Source organism: Struthio camelus, chromosome W (assembly GCF_040807025.1).
Source record: "Struthio camelus isolate bStrCam1 chromosome W, bStrCam1.hap1, whole genome shotgun sequence".
NCBI classification, from domain to species: domain Eukaryota; kingdom Metazoa; phylum Chordata; class Aves; order Struthioniformes; family Struthionidae; genus Struthio; species Struthio camelus.
This window is the reverse complement of record NC_090981.1, coordinates 11,670,618-11,683,621: the sequence shown is the minus strand read 5'-3', so window position 1 is coordinate 11,683,621 and position 13,004 is coordinate 11,670,618.

Here is a 13,004-nt window from a genome sequence, read left to right as displayed (position 1 = left end):
CTTGGGCAAAGGGGACATTCTTTCTGCATATGTCCTAAATTTCCACAGTAATAACATTTTGGTTCCTTACTTTCTCCCCTTCCTCTCCTACCTCCTTCTTGTCCTCACCCCGGGCACGGGCTTATTCCTCTTCTGTCTCTACTTTTTCCTCTACTTCTTTCCCTGACTTGCAAATTCTGTGCTAAAGCTGCTGCCAAGAGATTAGCCTCTTGTTGCTTTTCCCTTTTCTGTTCCCTAGCTTGTTCCACTTCCTGTTTCTCCTCTTGTCCATCATAAACAAACACTGCTACACTTAAAATCTTTTGCAAAGTCTCTCGTTGCCATCCTGGCATATGCTCCTTAAAGTATTTACGTATATCCGGAGCTGCTTGTTCTACAAAGACAGTAGCACGTCGTTAAAATTCTGCAAAGTCATTCCCCTATATTTTAACAAAGCTTGTTGCAGTCATTCCCAAAAATCACTAGGATGTTCATCTAGTCTCTGTCTACATTCCTGCACTTTAGTCCAGTTCACTCTTAATTTGCTACATGCTCTAATAGCTTCTACTAAGTTCCGGAGTGCTGTCTGGCAAGTGGCTCTGTCCTCTATATTATTGTAATTCCGGTTTGGATCATTCGCTGGCCATGGAGTCCGACCTCCCCTGGCTCGTTGTGCTAATTCAATATCCTTACTAGTTATTTTATTTCGCTCGTCTGGTCGGAACAACTCCCTCAAGAGTAATTGGGTATCTTCCCACTTCGGATTATACCCAGTGCATATATTAGAAATTAGCTGAGTGCACTTTTCTGTGTCCTCCCACAACCTGGGCGTTTTGATTCCCCATAAAGCCAAATCACTCGAACTCCAGGGGTGTTTAGTAAACGCCTGCAACACTGGAGGAGCCCCTGGCACGCCTCCCATTGCTGCCAGATTAGGTAAAATATTAGGAACCGTAGGATAGAGTCCCACCACAGGAGGAGGGGAAGTCAGAGAAAGAGGAGGAGAGTTAGTGACAAACATATCTTCAGGAGACGACTCCAGAGGAGTGTAAGGTGGAGCAGGAGCTCCTGGGGCGTTATTTGGGATGCTTATATCTGCTGCAGCAAGGGTAGTCTTACGCGGGGTGCCGTTTTTCCCCCTTGGATGTTGCTGATTCCACGCCCAATTATCCCACACATACCAATAATTCATTTGTCCCAGGAATTGGTCCTCTTAGTGACACCGTAAGAAAAGCAGCTTTTGATTGTCGAATGTTCCCTGCAGTGGCCACCGTTCTGCCGGACTGCCATCTTTAGTTAGGAAAGGTCAGTCCTCTTGACATGAAGTAATTGCGCGCTTTTGGGATAAACCCACTGTACTGTCAATCTTTTTCCAATTTTCTAGTATCTTGGCTTTTCTATGCCTGGTATGTTTCTCATTATTGCGTGTGCCTTACGCTGATCAGGCTGCACACCCTTAAAACTGCCACGTGGCTGCAAAAAGGGAAAGACTCAAACCCGTCCTATTGTATCTGCTCAAGGAAATTTAACACTCACCCTTCAGCACCTCCCGCTCCAAAGGTTCCCAGGTGAACTCACCCGCTGCCGGCAGTTGGACATTTGGAGACGAGAGGGTCCGATGGTGGTTGCCTAGGGTCCCATCTGAGTTGCCAAACTGTTGTGGAAACAATTCGACCTGTTTCTGAGGAGCAGTCTCATGCACGCATAACAGCAAAAGTAATTATTTATTTAAATGGCGGTACGACAGAGCAACAGCTCGAGCTGGGTGCCTCCGGGGAGGGACTCAGAACAAAAGAATTATATTCTTTACAGTCTTATTTCCCTGCCTGCCAGTGACAGTCTCTTCCACTCTTCTTTACTGCGTCGGTGGTCTCTTTCCCTCTGATTGGTTCACGTCTACATAGCTACTAGATGGTTGCTATGTTCCTGCTCCACAGTACCTTATCTTCTCCGAAGGTCAGCCGTTACCTCTGTTCATTCTGGTCACTCTGTTCTGTATCTTTGAAGGCTGGTTCTAGCTGATTTTGCAGTTGTATCATCAGCAATATTCTTCGGGTTACAGTTCAGTCCCATGGTCTGCAGGCATCACCTACTTTAGGCCCTTATGCTAAGCAAGAGTCAGACTTATGCTAAGCTGAAGCTAAGTTGGCTACAATTCCCTTCTCTAACAGTCCTCCCTTTGTTTTTATGAGCATTCCTGCTAGATATACATATGAGTGATTAAACTGAAGCACAGTATTTATATATACTAAGTTATGATAAAGTTTTTTAAGTTATGCAAAAATCAATAATCTAGACTACCATGCAGCGATGGGGTTTGTATATACATCATCGGCTAACAAGTGATGGGACGAATAAAGAAAACACATTATCGGAGAGTGTAGAGCAAATTGGGGTGCCTCTGGAGTACTCCCATCCGTGCTCCTCCCCGATAACCGACGCCCCTCACTGGGACACTGAGACCAAAGCAGGGGTCTGGTTCACAGAAGGGAGTGCCTGGCGCACAGGGAAACAATGGAGAGGCAAAGTCGCAGCTCTATCAGTAGAGACCAGAGAAGCTTTCACAGAGGAAATGGATGGCTCGACCCAGCTAGCAGAGCTCAGAGCAGTGGAAATAGCCCTAGAGCAAGGAGTCACTTGTGTCTATACAGACTCATGCTGTATGGGCTGGTGCCACCCAATGGCTAGGGAATTGGGTGAAAAAAAAAATGGCAAGTAAATGGTAGAGATGTATGGGGAAAAACACACTGGGAAAAGAGTTATGATATAGCTCAATCTAGAAACATATCCATAGAACATGTATCTGCCCACCAAAAATCTAAAAAACCTGAGGCAAAGTGAAATCAGATGGCTGATCATTTGGCTAGAATAAATGTATTATGAAATTCTGAGGCCGAATGGCTAGGTGAATGGTTACACGAATGGCTAGGACACACGGGGAGTTATGATTTATTTCAACAGGCTGCAAGAGAGGATGGCCTGTGACAAAAGCTCTGGCAAAGCAAATTGTAGACTCATGCCATTTTTGTCAAACAATGGTACAGTGCGTGTCAAAGGGACAACAATTTGCCAACCTCAGGGAAGGTAAACTACTCTGGGAAACTTGGCAAGTTGGCCCCTTTAAAGAGAACACCTCACAGAATCACAGAATCACAGAATCGTTTAGGTTGGAAGGGACCTCTGGAGATCATCTAGTCCAACCTCCCTGTTCAAGCAGGGTCACCTAGAGCATATTGCCCAGGATCACATCCAGACGGGTTTTGAATATCTCCAGTGAAGGAGACTCCACCACCTCTCTGGGCAACCTGTTCCAGTGCTCTGTCACCCTCACAGTGAAGAAGTTTTTTCTCAGGTTCAGATGGAACTTCCTGTGGTTCAGTTTCTGCCCATTGCCTCTTGTCCTGTTTCTGGGCACCACGGAGAAGAGATTGGCCTCATCCTCTTGACACTCCCCCTTCAGATACTTGTACACATTGATGAGATCCCCTCTCAATCTTCTCTTCTCCAGGCTGAACAGGCCCAGCTCTTGCAGTCTTTCTTCATAGGAGAGATGCTCCAGCCCTCTAATCATCTTGGTAGCCCTCCGCTGGACTCTCTCCAGGAGTGCCATGTCTCTCTTGTACTGGGGAGTCCAGAACTGGACACAGTACTCCAGGTGAGGCCTCACCAGGGCTGAATAGAGGGGCAGGATCACCTCCCTCGACCTGCTGGCAACACTCTGCCTAATGCAACCCAGGATCCCATTGGCCTTCTTGGCCACAAGGGCACATTGCTGGCTCATGCTTAACTTGTTGTCCACCAGGACTCCCAGGTCCTTCTCGGCAGAGCTACTTTCCAACAGGTCAACCCCCAGCCTGTACTGGTGCATGGGATTATTCCTGCCTAGGTGCAGGACCTTGCACTTGCCTTTGTGGAACTTCATGAGGTTCCTCTCCGCCCACCTCTCCAGCCTGTCCAGGTCCCTCTGAATGACAGCACAGTCTTCTGGTGTGTTAGCCTCTCCCCCCACTTTAGTATCATCAGCAAACTTGCTGAGGGTGCACTCTGTCCCTTCATCCAGGTCACTGAGGAATACATTGAACAAGACTGGGCCCAGGACTGACCCCTGGGGGACACCACTAGCCACAGGCCTCCAACTTGACTCTGCGCCATTCACCACAACCCTCTGAGCTCGGCCATCCAGCCAGTTCTCAAGCCACCTCACCGTCCACTCATCTAGCCCACACTTCCTGAGCTTACCTAGGAGGATGTGATGGGAGACAGTGTCAAAAGCCTTGCTGAAGTCCAGAAAGACAACATCCACTGCTCTGCCCTCCTCTACCCAGCCAGTCATTCCGTCATAGAAGGCTATCAGATTGGTCAAGCATGATTTCCCTTTGGTGAATCCATACTGACTACTCCTGATCACCTTCTTGTCCTCCAGATGCTTAGTGATGACCTTCAAGAGGAGCTGTTCCATCACCTTTCCAGGGATGGAGGTGAGGCTGACAGGCCTGTAGTTTCCTGGCTCCTCCTTCTTGCCCTTTTTGAAGACTGGCGTGACATTGGCTTTCTTCCAGTCCTCAGGCACCTCTCCTGATCTCCAGGACCTTTCAAAGATGATGGAGAGTGGCCTAGCGATAACATCCGCCAGCTCCCTCAGCACTCGTGGGTGCATCCCATCGGGGCCCATGGATTTATGGATGTCAAGTTTGGACAAAAGATCTCTAACCTGATCCTCCTCCACCAAGGGAGAGTCTTCCTTTCTCCAGCCTTCCTCTCTTTTCTCCAAGGTCTGGAATTCCTCAGGACTGGCCTTAGCAGTGAAGACGGAAGCAAAGAAGGCATTCAACAACTCTGCCTTCTCTGTATCCTTTGTCACCAGGGCACCTGCCCCATTCAGCAGCGGGCCCACGTTTTCCCTAGTCTTCCTTTTGCTATTGATGTATTTGAAGAAGCCCTTCTTGTTGTCCTTGACATCCCTTGCCAGATTTAATTCCAACTGGGCCTTAGCCTTCCTTGTCGCATCCCTGCACGCTCTGACAACATCCCTGTATTCCTCCCAAGTGGCCTGTCCCCTTTTCCACATTCTGTAGACTTCCTTCTTCTGTTGGAGTTTGGCCAGCAGTTCCTTGCTCATCCATGCAGGTCTCCTGCCCGCTTTGCTCGACTTCTTCCTCAGAGGGATGCACTGATCCTGAGCCTGGAGGAAGTGACGCTTGAATATTAACCAGCTCTCTTGGACCCCTCTTCCTTCTAGGGCCCTACCCCAGGAGATTCCCCTAAGTAGGTCCCTGAAGAGGCCAAAGTCAGCTCTCCTGAAGTCCAGCGTTGCAATCCTACTCATTGCCCTGCTCCCTCCTCGCAGGATCCTGAACTCCACCATCTCATGGTCACTGCAGCCAAGGCTGCCTCCAACCTTCACCTCTCCAACTAGACCTTCTTTGTTCATTAGTACAAGGTCTAGCATTGCACCTCTCCTCGTTGGCGTCTCCACCACCTGGGTCAAGAAATTATCATCAATGCTTTGCAGGAACCTCTTTGACTGTTTGTGCCTAGCTGTGCTGTCTTCCCAACAGATGTCAGGGTGGTTGAAGTCTCCCATGAGAACCAGGGCCTGTGATCATGAGGCTTCTTCCAGCTGTCTTTAGAAGGCCTCATCGATGACTTCATCCTGATCAGGTGGCCTGTAGTAGACCCCCACCACAGTGTCACCCATGTTAGCCTGCCCTTTAATCCTTACCCATAGGCTCTCAACTTGCTCTTCATCCACCCCGAGGCAGAGCTCCATACATTCTAGTTGCTCCCTCACATAAAGAGCAACTCCACCACCTCGCCTTCCTGGCCTGTCTTTCCTAAAAAGCACATAGCCATCCATGACAGCATCCCAGTCATGTGAACTATCCCACCATGTCTCTGTCACTGCAATGAGATCATGGCCCTGCGACCGCACACAGATCTCTAACTCTTCCTGCTTATTCCCCATGCTGCGTGCATTGGTATACAGGCATTTGAGAGAGCCAGTCACGCACGCAAGCTTCCCAGGAGAGGTGCAAGAAGATCCTCCATAGCCATGTCCCATGCTGTCTCCCCTGGTTGTATGCACCCACTGGAGGCATCCTGACTTGAGCGGTGTTTTACTGACTCCCCTGCCACTATACCACTCCCCTTCCCCCATCTTGCCTAGTTTAAAGCCCTCCTTACCAGGCTGGCCAATCTGTTGGCAAAGACACGCGTGCCCCGCTTGGTAAGGTGGATCCCATCGCTCCCCATCAGCTGTTGATCTTCAAACAGGGTCCCATGTTCATAGAAACCAAAGCCCTGTTGCCAACACCAGCGGCGCAGCCAGCTGTTAACTTGGAAAACTCATCTACTCCTCCTCCTGTCCTTTCCCCTCACAGGCAAGATTGAGGAGAAAACCACCTGGGCTCCCAGACCCTTGACCACCATTCCCAGAGCTCTGAAGTCCCGTTTGATGGTTTCCAGTTTGCCTTTCGTGTCATTAGCACCCACATGGAAGATCAGCAGAGGGTAGTAGTCCGACGCGTGGACAAGCCTTGGCAGTCTTTCCACGACATCTCTTATCCGAGCCCCTGGCAGGCAGCAAACCTCTCTGGACAAGAGGTCAGGTCGGCAGATAGGTGCCTCTGTCCCCTGCAGCAGGGAGTCACCCACAACAATCACTCGCCGTTTCTTCCGGGGGTTCCTGCACGGCACAGGGTCTGCCAGGCCAGTTGCCTCCCTTGGAGCCATGCCCAGCTCCTCCTCGGCTTGGAGGGCGCTAAACTTGTTTTTTAAGGGTAAGTCTTGAGGAGGAGCAAGAGCCTTTCTCCTTCTACAAGAGGTCACCAGCTTCCAGCCCTCTTCAACAGCGTTATGATGCACCTTTACACATGGTGCTGAGCCCTCTGACACCTCCGCTGCAGTGGGGGCAGGGGACTCCCGGAGCTGAACAGTCTCCGAGAACGCCCTGTCAATCTCCCGCTCATCCTCTCGGATGCTACGCAGCCTACTAACCTCCTCCCGTAACTCCTTTATCTGGTGACGCAACTGGTCAACCACAGCACACCTCACACAGGAGAGCTGTCTGTCAGTCCAGGCCTCACAGAGAGGCCCCAGGCACTCCCCGCAGCCTGACACCTGCAGAGCTGCATCTGCTGTCTGAGGGTCTGTCTGGGTTGAGGCCTCAGACACAGCCAATGCAGCACCTCCCGCAGCCATTGGGGAACGTGCTCTGCGGCGTGTCATGACCATGCCCCGGGGAAGGACACACCACTGCGCAAAATGTGCAAAGTGGATAGATGCCTTCTTTGCCTTCTGGCGCCCTTCTGCGCGAATTGCTGTGCAAACTGCTGCGTCTGTTCGCTGCCTCTGTTGGCTGCGCTCAAGGCTGGAAATATATCCTCACAGGAGTAGAAATAATTAGTGGTATAGGGAATGTGCACCCCACCCGAGCTGCAACTGGTCTCTCAACTGTAGCTGGATTAAACACGTAGTTTGCCACTCTTCCCTTGCCCCGAGAAATACAATCTGATAATGGATCACATTTTAAGAATAAAGAGGTGCAAACTTGGTGTGCTTCCAATGGAGTACAATGGACTTTCCACCTCCCTTACTGACCTCAAAGTAATGGGATAGTAGAAAGGTGGAATGGATGACTAAAACAACAGCTACACAAGAGTGAATCTATGAATACCTCTAAATGGGGATCCCATTTGTGGAAAGTTGTAAGTCGGCTAAATAAGCGACAAACTCCCATGGGAAGTCCCATAGATAAGCGATTCATGTCAGTAACCACACAAATTCCTGTTAAATCAGAAGTAAAATCCTATCGAAATCCTGGAGATGACATTGTGGTTAAGCTCCCCACTCAGGGATCAATCTGGGTGACTGTTGTTTTACAAAGGAAAAGGAGTATGGGATGCTGTAGACACTAAAGGGAGTAAGTTAACCATAACTGAGGCTCGGATTATGTCCAAGACCTAGGTGCCTTCTCTTGCAGGAAAATGTCGTGTTACCTTGTCGCCGTGGGAACACTGATAACTGGATCCTACACCAGAAGGCAGCCTCTAACAGCTTTCGCCTTTTCAAGCTGCCCATGGAACGACTTGGGTATTGAAGATAAGTCACAACCCATTGTTAAAGCTACAGTTACAGGAGGAATACTATCTGTAATAGCACGAGGCCAAGGACTGATAGTAGGCAATAATGTTACATTAACCCTAAGATCTATGATTGTTCTAAATTTAACTGTTTGTAATAACACTGGATGGGAAGCTGCGCATGGTTTTAACAATCAGTCAATTGAAATGGGTACTACAAACGTGTAAGGCAACTAATCATACATTAGTGGCCCATGAGAAGTACACTCTAAGTGTAAATTTGAGAACAACATAATAATATATGGCAACTTTTCTGTAAACACCAGTAACAACCAATGGGCAAGTCAATGTAAATGGACAGAATCAAAGTACCAGTTGTACCTGGTTGTATTTCTTATAAAACATCCCAAACAACCTCTAAGGAAAAGTATTTCCCACCTAATGCAATTGCATGATGGACGAGAACCTATGATTATGGCTCCAAAATTAATGACAGTGAATGTACATTTAGACCTGACCAATGTACGCACCAGTGCATGGAATAAGACTTGTGCTGAGTATAGTGACCCTCTCTATGCTTGGTGGCTACAAAATCATAGACCAATAGGACATAGAACTAAAAGAGATATTATTCAAACTCTGTTAGGTGGAATTGGTACAGGAACAGGAATACTGAATTCATTTGATATTGAAACCCTAGCAAATAAATTGTCAGTATTGGGAGAAACTGAAGCTGGTGTAACCAGAAAGACTGCAAGCTGGCTTTCAACAGCTTTACAAACTTCAGTGCAAAATTGGCAAGGTACTTGGCACCTCTGGCGACACACTAATATATCTCTGTGGTCCCAATTACTAACTACCAAAAATATATCACGAGAAGTTGGCTCTGCTTTATCATGCATTGTATTTCTGTTAACAAGTATGTACCGAATCCACCAGATTTGGGTAGCCATTGAAAACAGTCAAGGACAAACATTGGGGCGATTGTTCCCTGACCTAGTGAAAGACAAATTCAAAGGTGGATGGCTTAAAACTATTGAAGGCCCTTATTATAATGCAGACACAACAGAACTAATATTCCAATTGCTAGGGATTGGATGGATTGGGGACACTCATACAAAAATAATACCTTTATGCCGATTTACTGTCATTCCTAAAGTCTTTAATGAGAATATGTGGGTACCTACAGTGGCAGGAGATCGTTTGCAGTGTAATACTAATGACAGTTATGAAATTAGTAAACATTGCACCTACTGGTTATACAGTCAAGGATGGACCTGCCCTACCATGCCTAGAGCTCCAGAATTATGCAGTATGAACCACTCATCTGGTACCTGCATCTGGCAACATATCTATGGTAATGAGACACGAGTATATGACAATGGTTTTGGATGTGTGTGTGTATCCACCCTCAATGCTATTCACTTCGAAGATGATGTTAATTTTGGACCTGGCAACGTTTGCCGTTGTAATGTGATATATGTTTTTGACCAAATTACTAAGCAGACTTACTGGTTAACTTCTTATATGACTGAATAAAAGATATCTTACTTTGTACCGTTTAATACTTCAATAACACTCGGAGTAACATTCCATGAGCTAGACAACTTTCTCAGACAAAACACTGAGGTTACTCAACATCTGTCTGAAATTGGAGGCTTAGCAGAAAGAGAAGTGAAAATGACATATGGTAATAATGAACTAATTCCTTTAGCAAATGTAGAAACTAGTCTTACAGAATGTCATTGGTATGACATCTTTACAGGCTGGTCACCAAAAGCCACCAATGTGCTGCGACTAATGTTACATCCTATGCTCATACTGTTAATAATCTCTATATTATTATACTTTGTAACTTTGATATTGATCTGTTACCTTAAAAATCAAATAATACACATGAATGAAATCTTAACTCAAGTTAAATCACATACTAACCTATTGTAAGTTACCGGTCTCACATATGTATATATGTTCTTACCCTCACTGTGCACAGGCAAGAGGTCATTCATACAATGGATGTATTAAGCTCACTGTGCAACACCAGTAATCATTAAATGTTGGTCTGAGCCAAGGGGTGGGATGTGACTGACCAACAAACCCTACAACGGGAGAAGGCTCAGAAGTCGAGACACCCCATGAATCTCAAGGACAGTGTAGGATGCGGCTTATTAGTCCTTCCTGTTGCACAGAGAATTGACTTTATCTCAACACAAAGTGGGCCAGAGGGTGACTTTGGTTTTAGATAAGCAGCCATATCCGTTAGTTGGACCTGGTGTAAATGTTTCTTCTTGAGTTGTTCAAAAGAATGTGAAGGTCTCCCTGAGAATAGCCAGACCAGCATGGGGGGAAGTGTATATGTGACTCAGCCCAATAGAGAGTATGAAACCTCAAACACTAACAAAGGAATTTCGAAGAGAGCAACGGGCTTGACCTGGCTTCAACCCACGTATTCCTTCCTGGCAATTGGGGACACCCAGCATCGTGACAGTGAGCATATTATAGAGACTGGTAATGGCAATAACATTGGTATTGTGATTGAACTGTATAAGTGTACACTTGAATTGTGATTAGAGTATATTGCTGAATCACTCTGCTAAATCAAAAATCCTGTTTAAAATCAAATTCCCTCAAAATAAACTTTTATATTAAACATCGCACTCTCCGTATGCATGGAATATCTAAAAGAACCTGGTCAGAGAGTACTGGACTCTGAGACTCAACTCTCTCGCCTTCCTCACCTCCACTCTCTCCAGGCTCCCTCACCTCAACACTCCCTCTCCTTGACTCTCACCTCCCTCGCCTCGCCTCTCTCTCGCCTCGATTTTCTCTCCTCCCTCACCTTAACTCTCTCGCCTCCCCTGCCTCCCTCGCCTCGATGCTCTCTCGCCACTCTCACCTTGAATCTCTCTCGTGTCCATAGCCTCTACTCTGTCTCTCTGCCCTCACCTCGACTCACCCTAGCCTCGACTCTCTCTCGCTCTTCCCTCACTTTGACTCTCTCTCTCTTGCTCTCCTCGATTCTCTCTCTCCTCCTTCATCTTGACTGTCTCTCACCTCCATCGCCTCGACTCTCTCCTCCTTTGCCTCAACACTCTCTCTCCTCCTTTGTCTCGACTCTTTCTCTCCTCTCTCGGACTCTCTCTTACTTCCCTTGCCTTGACTCTCTCACCTCGACTCTCGCACCACGAGTCTCTCTCGCCTTGATTCGCTCACACCACGAGTCTCTCTCACCTCCCTCGCTTTGACTCTCTCTTGCCTCTCTCACCTTGACTTTCTCCTCCCTGACCAGGGTGCTCTCTCGCCTCCCTCACCTCGACTCTCCCTCGCCTCGACTCTCCATTGCATCAACTCCCTCTCGCCTACCGCACTTGGATTCTTCCTCGCCTCACCTCTCCATATCCTCAACTCTCTCTTGCCTCCCTCGCCTTGACTCTTCCTCTCCTCACCTCTTCCTCACCTCGACTCTCCCTCGCCTCAACACTCTCTCGCCTCTTGCGTCTCACCTCTCCCTTGTCTCGATTCTCTCTCACCTCGACTCTCTCTCGCCTCGCCTCTCTCTCGTGTCGACTCACCCTCACCTCCTTCGACTTGCCTCTCCCTCGTCTCGACTCTCTATTGCCTCGAGTCTCCCTCGCCTCCCTCGTCTCGATTCACCCTCGCCTCGAATTTCCTTCATCTCGGCTTGCTCTCGCGTCCCTTACCTCGCCTCTCCTTCGCCTCGACTCTCTCTCATCTCCCTCGCCTCGTGTCTCCCTTGCCTTGACTCTCCCTCGTCTCAATTCTCCTTCACCTTGACTCTCTCACCTCAACTCTTTCTCACCTCCCTCACCCTGCCTCTAATTCACCTTGCCTCACCCTCGCTTTGAGTCTATCTTGCCTCCCTCATCCCGCCTCTCCCTTGCCTTGTCTCTCTGTCATCTCCCTCCCCTCGACTCTCCATCACCTCAACCCTCTCTCGCCTCCCGCATCTTGCCTCTCTCTTACCTCGCCTCTCCTTCGCCTCCCTTGCCTCGCCTCTCCCTCGCCTCACCTCTCCCTCTCCTCTCCCTGGCCTTGACTGTCTCTCACCTCCCACCCCTCAACTCTCCTTCGCTTCAACTCTCTCTCGCCTCGCCTTTCCTTCGCCTCCCTTGCCTCGCCTCTCCCTCGCCTCACCTCTCCCTGGCCTTGACTGTCTCTCACCTCCCACCCCTCAACTCTCCTTCGCTTCGACTCTCTCTTGCCTTGACTCTTTCTCGACTCCCTCACCGCACCTTTAACTCGCCTCTACTTTCCCTCCTCTCAACTCTCTCTCACCTTGACTCTCTCTCACCTCGACTCTTTCTCACCTCCCTCACCTTGCCTCTCTCTCACCTCTCCCAGCCTCGACTCTCTCCTCTTTCTCTCGCCTCACCTCTCTCTCGCCTCCCTCACCTTGCCTCTCCCTCTCCTCGCCTCTCCCTCACCTCTCCCTGGCCTCAACTCTCTCTCACCACCCTCTCCTCATCTCTCCTTCGCCTTAACTCTCTCTTGCCTCCCTCAACTCGACTCTTCCTCTCCCTGGCCTCTCCCTTGCCTCGATTCTCTCTTGACTCTCCCTCACCCGGACTCGCCCTCACCTCGAGTCTCTCTCACCTCCCTCGCCTCACCTCACCCTCGCCTCGACTCTTGCTCTCCATGACTCTCACTCGCCTTGACTCTCCTTTGTCTCGACTATCTCTCACCTCCACTCTCTCTCGCCACCCTCGTCTCACCTCCCCCTCGCCTCGACTCTCTTTCCCCTCAACTCTCTCTCGTCTCGAGTCTCCCTCGCCTCTCCCTCACCTCAACTCTCCTTTGTATCGACTCCCTCTTGCCTCCCTCCCCTTGACTCTCCTTCACCTCAGCTCTCTCTCACCTCCCTCGCTTCGACTCTCCCTCACCTCACCTCTCCTTTGCCCCGACTCTCTCACTTTGACTCTCGAC